This window comes from Miniopterus natalensis, chromosome 3 (assembly GCF_054644295.1).
Source record: "Miniopterus natalensis isolate mMinNat1 chromosome 3, mMinNat1.hap1, whole genome shotgun sequence".
Lineage (NCBI taxonomy): Eukaryota > Metazoa > Chordata > Mammalia > Chiroptera > Miniopteridae > Miniopterus > Miniopterus natalensis.
In genome coordinates this window covers 11,865,818-11,880,423 of record NC_142083.1, presented here as the reverse complement: position 1 = coordinate 11,880,423, position 14,606 = coordinate 11,865,818, and the positions used below count along the sequence as shown (strand labels likewise).

The 14,606-nt window shown below is 46.7% G+C and overlaps 1 protein-coding gene across 1 annotated transcript in view; it reads left to right on the top strand.

Moving 5' to 3' along the window:
• Window positions 1-6,084: 6,084 nt before the first annotated feature.
• PDZD2 (PDZ domain containing 2) overlaps window positions 6,085-14,606 on the top strand; it is a 279,692-nt gene continuing 271,170 nt past the window's right edge. Inside the window, exons 1-2 of the mRNA XM_087815323.1 lie at window positions 6,085-7,056; window positions 8,719-8,777. The gene's annotated coding sequence lies outside the window, so the exon portion shown is untranslated. The remainder of the gene's footprint in view (window positions 7,057-8,718; window positions 8,778-14,606) is intronic.

Sequence of the window (14,606 nt, the reverse complement as noted above, 5' to 3'; positions counted from 1 at the left end):
AGATAGCTGCTTTCCTGCAGGATGCAGGACTCCGGCCATTTGATATATCATGCGCTTTGCCTCTGCTGTCATGAGTGGGCTTTGCCATGGTAACCAGAACTTTACCTGGAGGGTTGTGCATGTAAAGTGTCATTCATTGGCAGTCTCCTTTATTTTTAGCATAAACCAAAGAGGAGCCGCTCATTGTTCCTGCCAACAGGCAGGCGGGTAGTCACAGTGGAGCCCGGGTGGCATTGTGTGTGCTGCTCTCCTGTGGACCATCACCGCCTGCCCCCTGCCCCAATCAAGGAGCGCTTCTGGATTGCCATCGGTCCACGTGGGTGCTGGAACCTGTGCGCTAGGGTAGTTGGACTGATGATTTTTTATTACTTTCTCAAGCGCTTTTCCCCATCTTCATTTGGACACAGCACGTAAACTTTGCTAACGGTAGTGGTCCTGCAAATAGGAGGTGGGTAGCCCCCCACAAGGCCGTTGAAAATTATGAAAGCTCAGCCAGCGTTTGAAAGAGGGTAATCTTATCAGTTACGCTCAGTTCTTTCTTAGAGCTTCTAGTTTGCCCTCATTGTCTTATTTCTTTTTTCATTCAAATACTATTTGTTTAGCACATGGCACGGGGGGGAAATATGTGTATGTACATATATATGTGTATATGTTTATATATTTTATATTCTGTACATGGGGAGTAAAAATAAAATTCTGATTGTCTTGAATGATCAATTGTATGAAATTGTTTACCTGTCGTTTGGGACAGGGAAGAAAGAATGAAAAAGCATTCCTTCAAGAACGTGGTGAGCCCACTTCTGTTGGAAACTTGGAACTGGCTAAGCATCCCCTTGGCATATTGGCTGATAGATACATACCTAGGCCTGAGTGAATCTGGGCGATGTAACAATGTGCTGTGGGTTTGGCTGGGGTGTGAACTGCAGTCCAGAATGAAGCCAGAGCCTTGAGTTGGTATAAGCTGTGGGTGAGAAACACTAGACTGGAAGGTTCTTCCAGGCAGAAACCACGTCCTGTTTGATGCTGTGACTCAAGCCCCTACAGTGGTACCTGGACCGTAGTAGATCCTTTATGAAAGTTTTTTAAGTGAATGAAACCAGTGTCAAACCAACATGTCTGGGTGGGAAAGAAGAACCTGAATGGTAATTCAGGTATTATCCCACTGAATGTCTCATGGTCAGACTTGAACGTCTAAAACCAAGTTCCCACCCTGCCCCTTCCAGATGCTATGTCTGTGATTAGTCCTTTAAAATATACCTAGAACCCTGACCATTGCTCATCCAAGCTATCCGCATCTCTCAATTGGGCTATTTTAGGAATTGCTCAATTGCTATCGCTTCCCCTCTTCCCTCACTGTCTGCTCTCAGCAGAGCAGCTAGAGTGATTTTAGTAAAATGGAAATCAGATCATGTCACTTCTCTGTTCAAACCTTCCTAGTGGCTTTCCATCTCACTCAGAGTAAAGCCGTACTCATTACATAGATTACCAGGCCCTGGTGTTCTTCCCCTTGCCCTTGCCCTTCCCTCTCTGACTTCATCTCTATTCTTTCTCACTCCGCTCAAGCCACACTGACATGCTTCTGTCCCAGGGCCTTTACACCTTCTGTTCCCTCTACCTGGCAGGTTCTTTCATGTAGCTGAGTTGCTCCCTCACTTCCTTCAGGTCTTGGTGCAAATGTCACCTTTGATGAAGTCTTTCATGTCACCCTACTTGAGCCTGAGACTTTGCATCCCCCTTCTCAGCTTTATTTTCTCCTTAGCACATTGTCAGTTTTCTTAGCATGTATTTCAGTGATGTAATTTGCTTTTCTGTCTGCTCTTCCCCACTGTAATGTAAATTCTGAAGGCTTATTTTAAGGGGAGGATCTTGTTGATTCACTCTTGTAACTGCAACACTTAGAATGATGCTTGCCCTATAGTAGGCACTCAGAAGATATTTAATGAGAAAATGAATTAGAATCACTGGTATTTTTCATTTAAATGCTTGTGCCTCAGGGACTGTGATGTAATTGGTAAGAGGAAGAGTCCAAGCCTTGGTATTTTTTGAACGCCCCCAGGTGGTTCTCATGTGGAGCGAGGGTTGCAAACCATTGTTTGTTTTTCTTCCTTCGAATTTACCTCTGTGGCCTATGTTGTTGCATTCTTAGAAAATCCATTAGTCTCAAGACTTAAATTGCAGAGGATGATTTTAATGGAATTTGTGCTGTGTATAATAGCATATCAGGGTTCTCATCGGAGAATCTTGTTAGAGTGAATGTAGTGGACACTCATTCCCGTGTGACCTTGGCTGAACTTTGTGGGAAGACACAGACCCCATATTGCAGTCAAGTGTTTTCTTTGTTAATTTCCCAGGTGAGCATAAGGCTTTTTTCTCTTTATTTTTGAAAAGTACAAGGGGATTTGGACCCAGCTTGACTTTTTTCATATACAAGGGTGATACAGTTTATTCCACACCCTCTACCCAGAATGCCCACCTACCCATTGCCTAACTTCTGTCCATCCCTTAAGACGCAGGAGGTCTCATTCCTTTTGAAAAGTGCTTGCAGCCTCTTGGAATGTCTGGTGCACGCACTTCTGGCACATTCACTTGACATCTAGCACATGCTGCTTTGGTTGGTGAACCTTTTGCTGAAAGTATCTTTTTTTTCCCCAAGAGAGAGGGGGAAGAGAGAGAGAGAGAAACATCGATGTGAGAGAGAAACATCCATCAGTTGCTTCCCGCACGTGCCCCTACCGGGCATTGAACCCAAAACCTAGGTATGTGCTCTCACCGGGAATCAAACCCATAATTTTTTGGTGTACTACAGGATGATGCTGAACTGACGGAGCCACCTGGCCAGGGCAGAAAGTGTCTTCTTTTCCTTGATGCCCACCCAGACGAGACTGTAAACTCTCAAGGGCTCTTGGCCATGCTTTCACCTCTGTGTCCCCAGCAGCAGACGGTAAAAAGATGTTGATGAATTGCTTAAACTATTTTTGTTGAATGTATTGGCGGCATTGCCTACGAAAAGGGGTGTCACCCTTGGCGTAATTAGGGATTATATGCTTCATAAACGCCCCGGTATTTTTCACTCTGGCATATTGTTGCTCTGTATCTTTCTCATTTTAAGATTTTTAAAAAGCAACTGAATACATAGCTTGGAAGATTTAAAATCCTAAGATTTCAGCACCCTGTTTGAAAATGATGTACTCAAGATAGCTCAGATGCAATCACATTTCGCTTTTTTCCAAAATTAGATTCAAGGAAATACAATGTAAACTGCCTTTTAGGGCTGCTGGGAGGAAGCTCCAGGACAGGGCAAAGGGGTCCACCTTATAGGGCCCTTTCCTCTCTGTGGCAGGGGCTTTTCTATTACAGTCTCATTAGCAAGCTAGCATTCTTCATTTCAGCAGCCTGGGAGATCAGGCAACCCGATACACCAGAGTAGGAGGAAGGTTTAGAAACTAAGTTCTTAACACCTTTGTGGCCTTTTGAAGGTCTAGGCCTGGGGAAAAGTGATGTCATGGTGAGACAGGAAATGTTATAAAGCAGCAAAATGTCATAAACCGATTTCCATCTGGTTGTAGGTGTACAAGACACAAGCAAAGAAAAGCTCATTGTGTTGTTATCCACCCGGGATAAGGTTACAGACCAGTACATCATGGGAAAGCTGTTGACACAGCGTATCTGGACTTTTCAGCAAGGTGTTTGGATGGTCCCCTGGGACATCTTTGTGGGCAAGATGGAGAAGTGTAGACTGGACAGTAGCAGCACCTGGTGATTTGTAGCTGACTGGCTACGTGCCCGTGCAAAGGGGGTGATAGATTGGTGTCCGTCCAGAGAGAAGGTTCTGGTAGTGAGAGTCAGATGCAGTTCTGCCTTTGGATTTATCCTGCTCCCGTTCAACATTTTTGCCGACTTTAATAAAAATGTGGATGACATGTTTATCCCATTTGCTCATGACCCAGATCTGGGAAACACAGTGACCTCATTTCACGCCAGCGTCAGAATCAAAGTAGACTCACGGGATAGGCCAAGGCTTGCGGGCACCAGCCAAGGGGCTCAAGCGAAAGTTTTGCACTTATGTCTGGAAAAAACCAATCGCATTTATTACGGGATTGTCGGGAACCTGCTTTCATGGAGATCTTTGTGCAAACTGTGTAGGAAGTTCATTTGATTCTGTGATCAGTGTGTACAGCCCTGTGATGTGATTTAGATTAAGGTAAATCCCAGGTGTCAGGGGCCCTGAAACAGCATGCTGACCCTCTGCACTAGCCCCACACATCTAGATATCGTGTGCTGCTCCTGGCAATGCATGGTCTAAAGTAACATATCCAGAGGCCAGGGTCCAGGATGGAGGAGTTGTTGGGAGGGACTGCAGGGAAGATCATAGCTGCCTTCCAAGCCCGTCCCCTTCCAGCCCACACCCCAATGGACCGTCACTTGATCAGCTCCTTTGCCAATATTCTGAACTGCCTAATCTGTTTTCCTTTTGCTCTTCTCACCATCCAAAATCCCTATACCAAATAAGTTCAACCACCAGCACTTCCTGCCCCTTTGTCCTGACTGCTAAGCATCTGTGTGAGTGAAAAAAACCACCCACAGCCCTGGCTGGGTGGCTCAGTTGGTTGGAGCATCATCCCAGACACCAAAAGCTTGCAGATTTGATTCCCGGTCAGGGCACGTACCGAGGCTACGGGTTTGGTACCCCAGTCAGGGCGTGTGCGGGAGGCAACCGATCAGTGTTAATTTCTCACATCGACGTTTCTCTCCTCACCTCTTCCTCTCTCTCTCTTAAAAAAAAACAATCAACAAAAAACATATTCTTGAATGAAGATTTAAAAAGTAAATAAGAAAAAACCCCCATGCATTTGGATTGGGGTACTTGTAGAGCAGTGGCCTCTAAACGCATCAGCACGCAGACTGGCAGACAGGTGAACAGTCCCTTCACGGGATCCCAACCACCTTCCCCTGCCACCCCCAGTGCCCACTCTAACTCTTCTGTCACCCTCCAGGCTGGGGACCTTAGTGTTTTCTTCGCAGAGAGAATTGGGGGACACCCCTCAGTTCCGCTTCCTCCCTTACCAACTGTTTCCACATCCAGCCTGTGCTCTTTCCTTCTGCCTCTGAGAAAATGGCCCTCCATTCATCACATATTTCCTTCCCGGGCTCAGTTTAAGGATCGCACTTGATCAGGATATTTTTCCCCATCCTTTGCCTTCTCCGTGGCTGTGAGCGGCTCCTCTCCGCCATGCGCAAACCCATCCCTCTTGAAGGCCCCTTTGCCATTCTGTCCTTAACAACCCAGTTCCCTGAAAGCTTGGTCTGTACTGACTTTTCACTAGCTTCGCATGCATTCCTCAGTGGACTGCCACCTGATTTCCATTCCCAGCCCCTCACTGAAATACCCTCCCTGTGATCACGGGTGGGCCTCTAGAGCCAAATCCAGCGGGAGCTTTTCAGTATTTCATTCATTTGACACTAGGTCCTCCTTAAAGAAACACCATTCTCTGGCTTCTGTGAAACCTCTTCTGGTTTTCTTCCTACCTCTTTAATAGTTCATCTTCATCTTCTCTCGGAGCTCCTCTCCATGGAGCCCTTTAATTTATTTTTACAACAGCTTTTGTCTCCGTTCGCTCTTTTTGATTGGGTTTTATGCTTTGTCTCTTAAACACGGATGTTCTCATTTCCCGCCTGGGCAATTTCAGCCACATTTCAACCTCAGCCCCCACCTCTGTACTGATCACTCCAAAATCTGTACCTTTAGCCCCAACCCTCCTCCTGAGCTCTGGGCTCCGGTGTCCATTGTCTACCTACTGTCTCCACCTGGGCGACCCTCTGCCACTCCAGAGCAACATACCCCAAACTGAGCTCATCACCCTTCCCACGCAAACCTGCCCCTTCCCCTCTGTTCCCTGTCTTGGCCGATGGCACCCCTTCTGAAACAGCCCCGCAAACATCCATCCTTCACTTCTCTGTGGTTCCATATACCTGCACGTGGAGGTTTGCCACGAAGGCCCATGGCATGACCAAATAAATATTTCAGTGTCCCTCTTGTGCAGGACTGCTGAGAGTTATCTGCATTTCTGGTCCAGAAGCTGGAACTAGAGCCAAAGCATTGAAATTAAAGGAGCAGATACAGCTCCACACTGGGAAATTTTTCTAACATTACAGTCTCAAAGTGGCAGGGACTGGCCTGCAAAGTAGGAAGCTTTCCTCAACTGCAGGCACCAAGCAGAGGCTTGAGGTCTGGATTTGCATGACTGGGCCGGGGGGCTTCTGATGGCTCCGCCAACTCTGAGATTTAATTCAACAGCTAACACGTCCCTCCTGCATACTTTGTCCACAGCATCTCATTTATGCTTCCTAGTAGATTATTAGTCCAATTTCATGGATGAGGAACCAGAAGCTCAGAGAGTCAAGTAATTTTTCTAAAGTGATCCAGCTGGGTAGTCAGTGTTAGGGCCAGGCTTCCAAGGCAGGTCCACTGGCCCCAAATCCCATCATTTTTGTGAAGCCACTGCCTTTCCAGTTGGCATTGGAAACAGAATTCAGTTCAATAGAGTGTAGACAGCTCTGTACCCTCATTGGCACAGGAGACCTTTAACGGTAACAGAAAGGAACAATTCTTTGATTCAGAGCTTAACTAAGTTTGGAACTTAAGTTCTTTTTAACTCTGTCTCCATATCTATTGGCCTATTATTACCCTTCGCCTTTGTTGTTATCACTAGCAATTCTAATAACCAAATGCAATTTTCTTTGTAGGCCATCACTTCCATTTCCCAGAGGCCTGGAAAGGAACACATGAGAAGGGGTTAACTCTTCCATTTCCCTGGAACCGCCTTTAATGAAATGCAGGTCCCAGCTTCAGAGGGCCTGGGTTGCTGCTAAAATAGGATCCTGCTGTGTGACAGATGCTGAACGGGGCAATCCTGGGTTTCCTTTTACAAACTTGAAAGAAAGGGAGAGGGTTGGCTGAGGTATAGAAAGAATATATAAGCAAATATTGACCTCATTTCCATTTTTGCCTTTACTACGTTGTCCTGGAAGGAACCAGAGATCTGATTTAAACTGCAGGTAAGCATCAAAATGGGAAGCAGTCAGTCTAGGGCAGCACCTGGGCGGGAGAAAAGGGTCCAAGGGGACAGCTGAGTTAAGGACCTGAAATCCAAGCTATCGAGACGCAACTGGCAGATAACCTGCGAGAGGGTATTTTTATAGCCCTCGGTAGCTGCCGTTCCCAGAACTCTGAGGAGCACTTATCCTCTTACTCTGAGGTGTGTGATTACTTCTCCGTCTTTCACCCGACCCCAGCTTTATTGTTTGAATTCTCAGAAAGCGTTCCCAGCCTGTGGGCTCGAGGGTTCGGTGAGGCTTTGGGAATTAAAGTCCAGCAATCATTTTCAAGCCTCAAGTGAGGTAGAATAACCAGCTCCTCTGTGGGTCCTTTTTCCAAGGAGATTTTTCAGAGTGGCACAGAGGTTAATGTCATTATAAAAGGCGCCACACAGGATTGGGAGGGAGGGTGGCAACAGAGTAAAAGAGGGACAGACCGCTGTCCAGCTTTGGTAGCCAGCATCTCTAGGTCCATTTTCTCCACACTTAGAATGAAGCAATTGTGCTTAATGATTCTTAAAGTCTCCTTTATCTCTAAAAGAAGAAAATGTCCTGCCACAGTCATGGCTCGATAGTCCACATATTGCCTGTTACTTGAGAACGAAGCATCCTATTTCTGCTTCTCACAACTAAAGACCCACTGTGTTTGCAGTGCCTTGGACCTCGTGTTCTGTCCTGAATGAATACATTCTCCTAAATTAAGCTACCCATAAAAAATACCCTGTTTCTGTTGGGAATAATTTCCATGAATATTAAAAGACTTGCAAGGCATGAAAAATTCAGTTTTCTTTCCACTGACAATTATTTCTTCTGTAGACTGTTAGAGATCATTGATTTAAATCTCATATTTTATACATGAACAGATCTAGGCCCAGAGAGGTGAGGCAGCTTTCTAAGTGCCACACAGCAAAAACTCTTATTTCTGCAGGACTTTTTCCCACTTCCCAAAATGGCAGGGTGCAGGTACTTGGCAATCAGTGTTGTCTTTTTTTTTTTTACATTATAGTTTAATTTCCAAGAGAGTTATTTTTAAACAGGAGGCTGCTTCACTTCAGAATATTTTTTGAAGGAAAAGGAAAGAAACAAGGGCACTAGATTTGTCCTTTTAAGTCAGCTTAGAAAATGTGCCTTCTCTGTGCTGTTGCAGTTGGCAGGCCAACATCTTGCAGACAGACTGTTCTAGTCTACTTGGTTAGTTGTTATCCCAAACGCAGATCTGACTCACGGATGAGATCATGAGAAATCTGGCCTATTTTTCTTGATGACTTTTTCTTTCCTATTCCGATTTTCTTTTGCGGTATTTGGCTCTGTGTGATACCCATGCTGGGGAACAGAATCCTGCAAGGGTTGTTCCTAGGATGGTCTCTGCTGTCATATGAATCACAAGACAGCCGGAGCAGGTTTGGCCATGAACTGTATGTGGCCTTGGTGTGGAAACTTAGGGGTGTGTGTGCAGGTGTGTGTGTGTGCGTGTGCGCGCGTGTTCACCCACACACTGACCTTATGGCAGAGTAAGAAGATTTCTGTTTATTGGGATTTCAGGAGTTCTGGGAAGGCCCTTCTTCTCATCAAATGGACTATTTTCATTCAACAAATATTTATTTAATATCCACCTTTTGCCAGGTGCTGGTAATACAATGGTAACTCCTACCATCTAGAAGAGGTTACCTATAACTAAATAAGTATTACCTAGTCTGTATATTAGGGTAATGTTAGCTTCTGTACCAAGCAACCACCCAGGTTTTAGTGGCTTAATATACCACAAAACTATTTCTCTTTCACCTAAAATCCTAGGGCAAGAATTCTCAGTCAGCAGGTAGCTCCCCTCCACACGGTGATTCAGGGCTCTGGGCTCCTTCCATCCTGCATCCCCACAATTTCCTGGGACTGCAGTGTACCCTGTGTCCAACTGGTGGAAAGGGAAAGAAGGTACATTTATTTCTGAAATGCTCTAGTCTGAAAGTGGCATACGTCACTTCTCACATGTCTTTGGCAAGAACTAACCACACAGCGCCGCTCGGATGCCAAGAGGACTGGGAGGTGTAGCCCACGATGAGTCTACATGCTGGAAGGGAACATGTGGAACTGTGGTGTTTGGCCGCCATCTCTGCTATTGTCTGATAAGTACTTTTTTTGGGCGGGGGGCAGTCAGGACACTGCACAGGCACAGAAGAGAGGCACCTAATCTGGATCCGACGAAGGAGGAACCATCGCTTCTTTTTATTCCTTCCCCGCGCTTCCTCCTGAGCTTGATTTCAGTTTTCTAACATGCCACTCTCTCTCCATCTCTCACACTGTTCCCGTGCGCTTTCCTCCCCCTGGACCTTTCCTCCCACCTCACTCGCCCTGCCCCTGGCTAAGTCAATATTCCATTGGGTGCTGCCCCTCAAGGCACTTCTCCCAAGAAGCCTTTCCTGGACCCACACACCCAGTTTGCACACATGCGTTCTGGCCTTATATGAGGGCAAAGCAAGAAGATTTTTATTTATTGGACTTGATGCCCACAGGGAAGCCCTCCTGCTCATGAAATGAAAGTTCTACCTGGGAGAGGAGGGAGGTAAGGAAGGCACAGGATGATGGCCGAGTGAGGCAGGGACCTTTACAACCTTCGGCTGGCTTGGAGATGAGAGCTCCAGCCCTCTGGAGGTGGTGTGGCGTCATGGGGCTTCCAGGCCACTTCAGCTCAGGAAACTGCACTTCTATCGGTGGCATTCTGGGCTTGTTTCTTGGGGTTTATATCTAGAGAATAAATGAGAAAATCTTCCAAGTGCTGGTTAAGGATGAAACACCCAAACCAGGGCAGAGGCTGCACCTGGGGAAGCATCCTCTTTGACCAGGAGGAGAAGGAGATGGTTATCCAGCCAACCTCAGTCTCCAAGCAGAGGCCAGAGGACGTATAGAACCTTCCAGAGTCGAAGCAATTGTGGAATGCATCTTCCTGTTCCAACAGGCCCAGGACCTTATAAAGGAACATGGGGTTTTAATTTTTTGGATGTAAGACATGAGCATGTTTCTCCTGCAGCAGCACTCATCTCCTTGTTCAAAAATACTTTCTTACTAATTATTTTTAATGATCTCAAGGAAAAGTGCCTTTTGCGATTATCCCGACAAGTTCATACATGCGAGGGGCCTGCTGATCCTGCATTTGTGAGGCAACCGCTGCTTTTACTGTTTAGGTTACTAATAGAGGGACCTAAAAATAGACCGGTGAGCTGGGTGCTCAGGAAAAAAACCTTGGCAGGACGGTTTAGGAAGGATTAACCCCACTGGCTCTCTGCAGAATGCTGTCCGCTTCTCTGTTCTTCCCCGCACTGGCCTGAAAGTGTGGTTTTCTGAAGCAGTGGGAACCGAAGGCACAGACTCCAAGGTGTGGGTGAAGTCTCTGAGGTCGATGGAGCAGTACTTGACTAACAGCCCTTCAGGAACCCCCCCACTCTGCCTCCCGGGTGGTCCGCTCTGTTTCTTGTGATTTGTCAGCCCAAGTGCAGATGTTCATTCATGCACCAACTGTTTACAGAGCACCTGGCACACACCCTGCTAGGCACCAGGGATGCAGGGGTGACAAAGCCCTGGAGCCACACAGCAGACACGAAACAAGTCAACTAATGAATAGACAATATAACTTCAGGCACCGAATGCTTCTAGAAGAAAAGTAGTGCAGGTTCAGGGACTACAAAGAATGGAGGGGGCTTGGTTAGATGGTTTGCCCAGTGTAGGCTACTCTGAGAAAGTGACATTTGAGCAGAGGCCTGAGAAGTGAGGAGTCAGCCAGGCACTGATCTGAGGGCTAAGGGATCTGGGAGAAGGAACAGCATGTGCAAGGGCCCTGAGGGAGGAAGAGCAACAGGGCCAGTGACATGGAGTGGAGCATGTGTGTAGCGGGACTGGCTGCTGGCGCACCCAGGGAAAGGCCATACAAATCATCAGAAGGCAGGAGGCGTGGGGTGAGGCTACCCTAGAGAAGTTTGACCCCTGCTCAAAGAAGGGGAGGGAAGTGTGTAGAGAGGTGGGAGTTTTATGCTTATTGACTTCCCATCGCTATAGTCTAACATGTTCGCATATGTAGGTCTGGGTTCCAGTCTTTACAGGAATTTGCTTTTGGTGAAGAGGAAGGAATAAATGAACCCAGACAACCTGTTGTTTGGAGAAAGCCATTTGGAAGTCAGTGGATATTAAACACCACTGTTCTCAGGACCCTGGTGCTGCCCACTGCCTGGCAAGTGCCCTGCCTCGTCAGAGGGTTCCGACTTTGAGCAGAGAACTTTGGGTCTAATTGGCCCAATGTAAGGCAACTTTGACCACTGCCTGGAAAACCGCTCAGATCTGTCTAGTTAGCAGCAGCTTTGTTGCTAATAAGTCCTTGGAAATTTTCTGCTGTGGTTGGGTTTTTATGACACATTTGCATGTCAAGACCATTTGGGTTTCAGCATGTAGGCCTCCTGCTGTTCCTCATGCCATCAATGGATGCTAATGACCTGGGAAGGGACTATGTTCTGGGGTTGCAAGTAGATGAGCTTTAAAAATATCAATCTTATTTGCAGGCAAATAAGGCTAATGATAGACTGGGGAAAACAATATAATTCAAAATCTGCCCTGAGTGCTTGGTTATTTCCAAAGGGCTTCTTTTTTAATGAAGTGCAGTAGAGAATGAAGGATAAGAGGGAAACAGGTAGAAGTAGCATTCCAGGGTTTAAAAAAAATAAAAATAACAGGCCATCTGAGGTAAGAGCAATGTTTCCCCCTCCCTAACCCGCCCTTTATGGAGCTGGGGTGGACCATGGGGCAGATGTGTGGGTCACTGAGGGAGGCAAAGCTCCACCACAGGGGTCTCTATCAAGGATGATACTGTCCTAGTGGATACTGGCAATGTCTGGAGACATTTTGGTTGTCACTGGTGGTGCTGGGGCATAGTGAATAGAGGCCAGGGGTGCTGCTATTCAACAGTGCATAGGACGGCCCCACAACAAAGGATTACCTCCCCAAATGTCAGCCAGTAGTGCCCAGGCTGAGCACCTCCGCCGCCTGTGGCTCCCTGTGCTGTTCTGTCCAACCTCCCGTTGTGGAGTGGCTCCTGCCTTCCTTTCCTAGGGTGTATTTCATTCCAGGTGAAGGTCTGGAAGCGGCCTCACAAACAATCCAGTGCTAACCTAAGTTTCATAGGTAGTACCTGTAGGACTAGAGACTGAGACTGTCCTAAGCTCACATGGTTTTTAGTAACAGAGGTAGGATTAATGAACAGGAAAACATTTTAGGAACTGTTGCAAAAGGAGTGGTTGCAGGCTTTTTACATTCTACTCTGAATTATCACTTCATCCATCCATTCATTCATTCATACGGTAACTGTTTGCTGAGTGTTACGGCCCTGGCTGCCTGCTGCCATTTGTCACCTGGGTAGACATGAAGACTGCCTAACAGGGGCACTACAAGTACAATGATAGAAATAGTAATGCTGAGAACATTCATTGAGGCTTCAAGCTGGGCCAGGACCATGCTGTATCCTTTAGTAAATCCTTTATCTCAGTAAACCCCCTCCCACAAGCCTGCAAGCAGACACTATTATGACTCCCCTTTCTCAGATGACAAAATTGAGGCTTGGGTCACTTAGCAGGTATCAGGGCTAGGACTGAGCCTGGTTCTACCGAATCCCAAGCTAGATCCTAGCCACTTAGCTTTCCTTTTTCTACATGATGATGACAAATAACATAGTTACTGTTGTTAGGAAACTCTAGACTTTTGACCAAAACTCAAGGAGCAGAAATGTAGATACATTCTTCTGGATCTTACAACCCAGGCCACCAGTTGGGTTTTTGTTAAGTTTTTGGTTGCTCTTGTTTTTGGATTTTCCAAGTATAATAGGACTTATTCTTAACTTTCATAAATACTTTTGTGAGCATCTACTGTGTTAGCGAGGTGACTAAATACTGGGGATTCAGCAAAATACTTGTCTTAGCTTGGGTTCCTGCTAAAGCAGACCCTGAAACAAGGCTTTGAATGCAGGAAGTTCATTTGAGTGCAGAAACCCTGGTGAGGAATGGGAAGGTGAGAGAGGAAGGGAGAGCCGATAAAGGGTATGCTAATGGGGTTACTGCTGTGACTTGGTGCCTTAGTCCCTCTGTGGGTCTCTAAGAGGCTATATGCAGAATACACCTCAGAATTGTCTCACCAAGAAGAGTGGATGCTGGGTTAGTTGTCTGTCCACTCCCACTCTGTTCCTTCATGTGTGCAGGTTGCTTCTGGGGGCTTGAACTCCCTGGCCTGTCCCTCAGGCACAAAGAAGAAGCCTAGAGCAACTTTAGGAACTTGTATTGATCTCCAGGGAGGGTGGGCCAGGGGCCGGGACCACAACATCTGCTACAATACAATTCCTGTCCTCAAGGAGCTCATCCTGCGATGGTCAGGGGAATTAGCAGAATCCACAATACAGTTGGACAGTGGGAGGATGAGCTCAGTGAATAGACAAAAGCAAAAACAAAAACAAAATGACTCCACTAGGGGAAATCAGGGAAGGCTTTCCAGAGGAGGGGACACAGAAGAGCTGAGAACATATTTAATATAGTTCTCTAGCACCATCATCTTCCTTAATTTCATCACTAGGACATAGTGCAGTAACACCGTGTTGAGTGTTGTCTGGCCTCTGATTCTGAGAGCTTTGAATTCTCTTTTTCCTGCATGCAGTTACGCCAGCATACTCTTGTGGTCAGCATGAGGGTCATGAGCCTGGCATGTGTGCTCACAGCAGCGGGAATCTTTAATCCACTGTCCTTGAAGTTGTGTAGCAAAGAGGATGGTGCCAGCTGCACTGCCCTCCCCATCCACCAGAGCCAGCCCTTCTTCAAATTCAGGTGGCAGTTGTTATTGTTGTGAAATCTTGGGTGAATGGCTGAGCTGGCTGAGCCAGTGTTTCCTGATAGCCATCCCGAGGGCAGGGACCCATGTTCTACACTGATGCAAAATTTAAGAAGCAGAAAGCACACATGCAGTTCATGTGGAGAGCTTGTGGAAACACAGATTCCTGGCCCCACCTCCAGAGGTTCTGATTCTGAAGTGGTGGGGTCAGGTCAGAGACCCCCTCCTTTGCTGATGCTGCTGGCCTACAGTCCACACTCGGAGTAGTGAGGATCTAGGACCTTTCATCCAACTCTCACCTGGATGTCTTCAGCTAGATCAGAATTTCTCAGCCTCAGCACCACGGACACTTGGGGCCAGATAATTCTTTGTTGTGGGCAGTCCCCTGTGCATTGCAGAATGTTTAGAAGCATCCCTGGTCTCTACCCGCTAGTTGCCAGTAGCACCTCACAGGAGTGACATCCCAAATGTCTTCAAACTTTGCCTGGGAGGCAAATCAGCCAGCTTGAGATTGACTGACTTGGATGATTTAGAACACTGCTTCTCAGACTTTAGTGCACGTACAAATCACTGGGGATCTTGCTAAAATGAAGATTCTAATTCAGTAGGTCTGCACTGGGGCCTGAGAGTCAGTATTTCTGTTGAGCTCCTGGGTAGTAGTAATA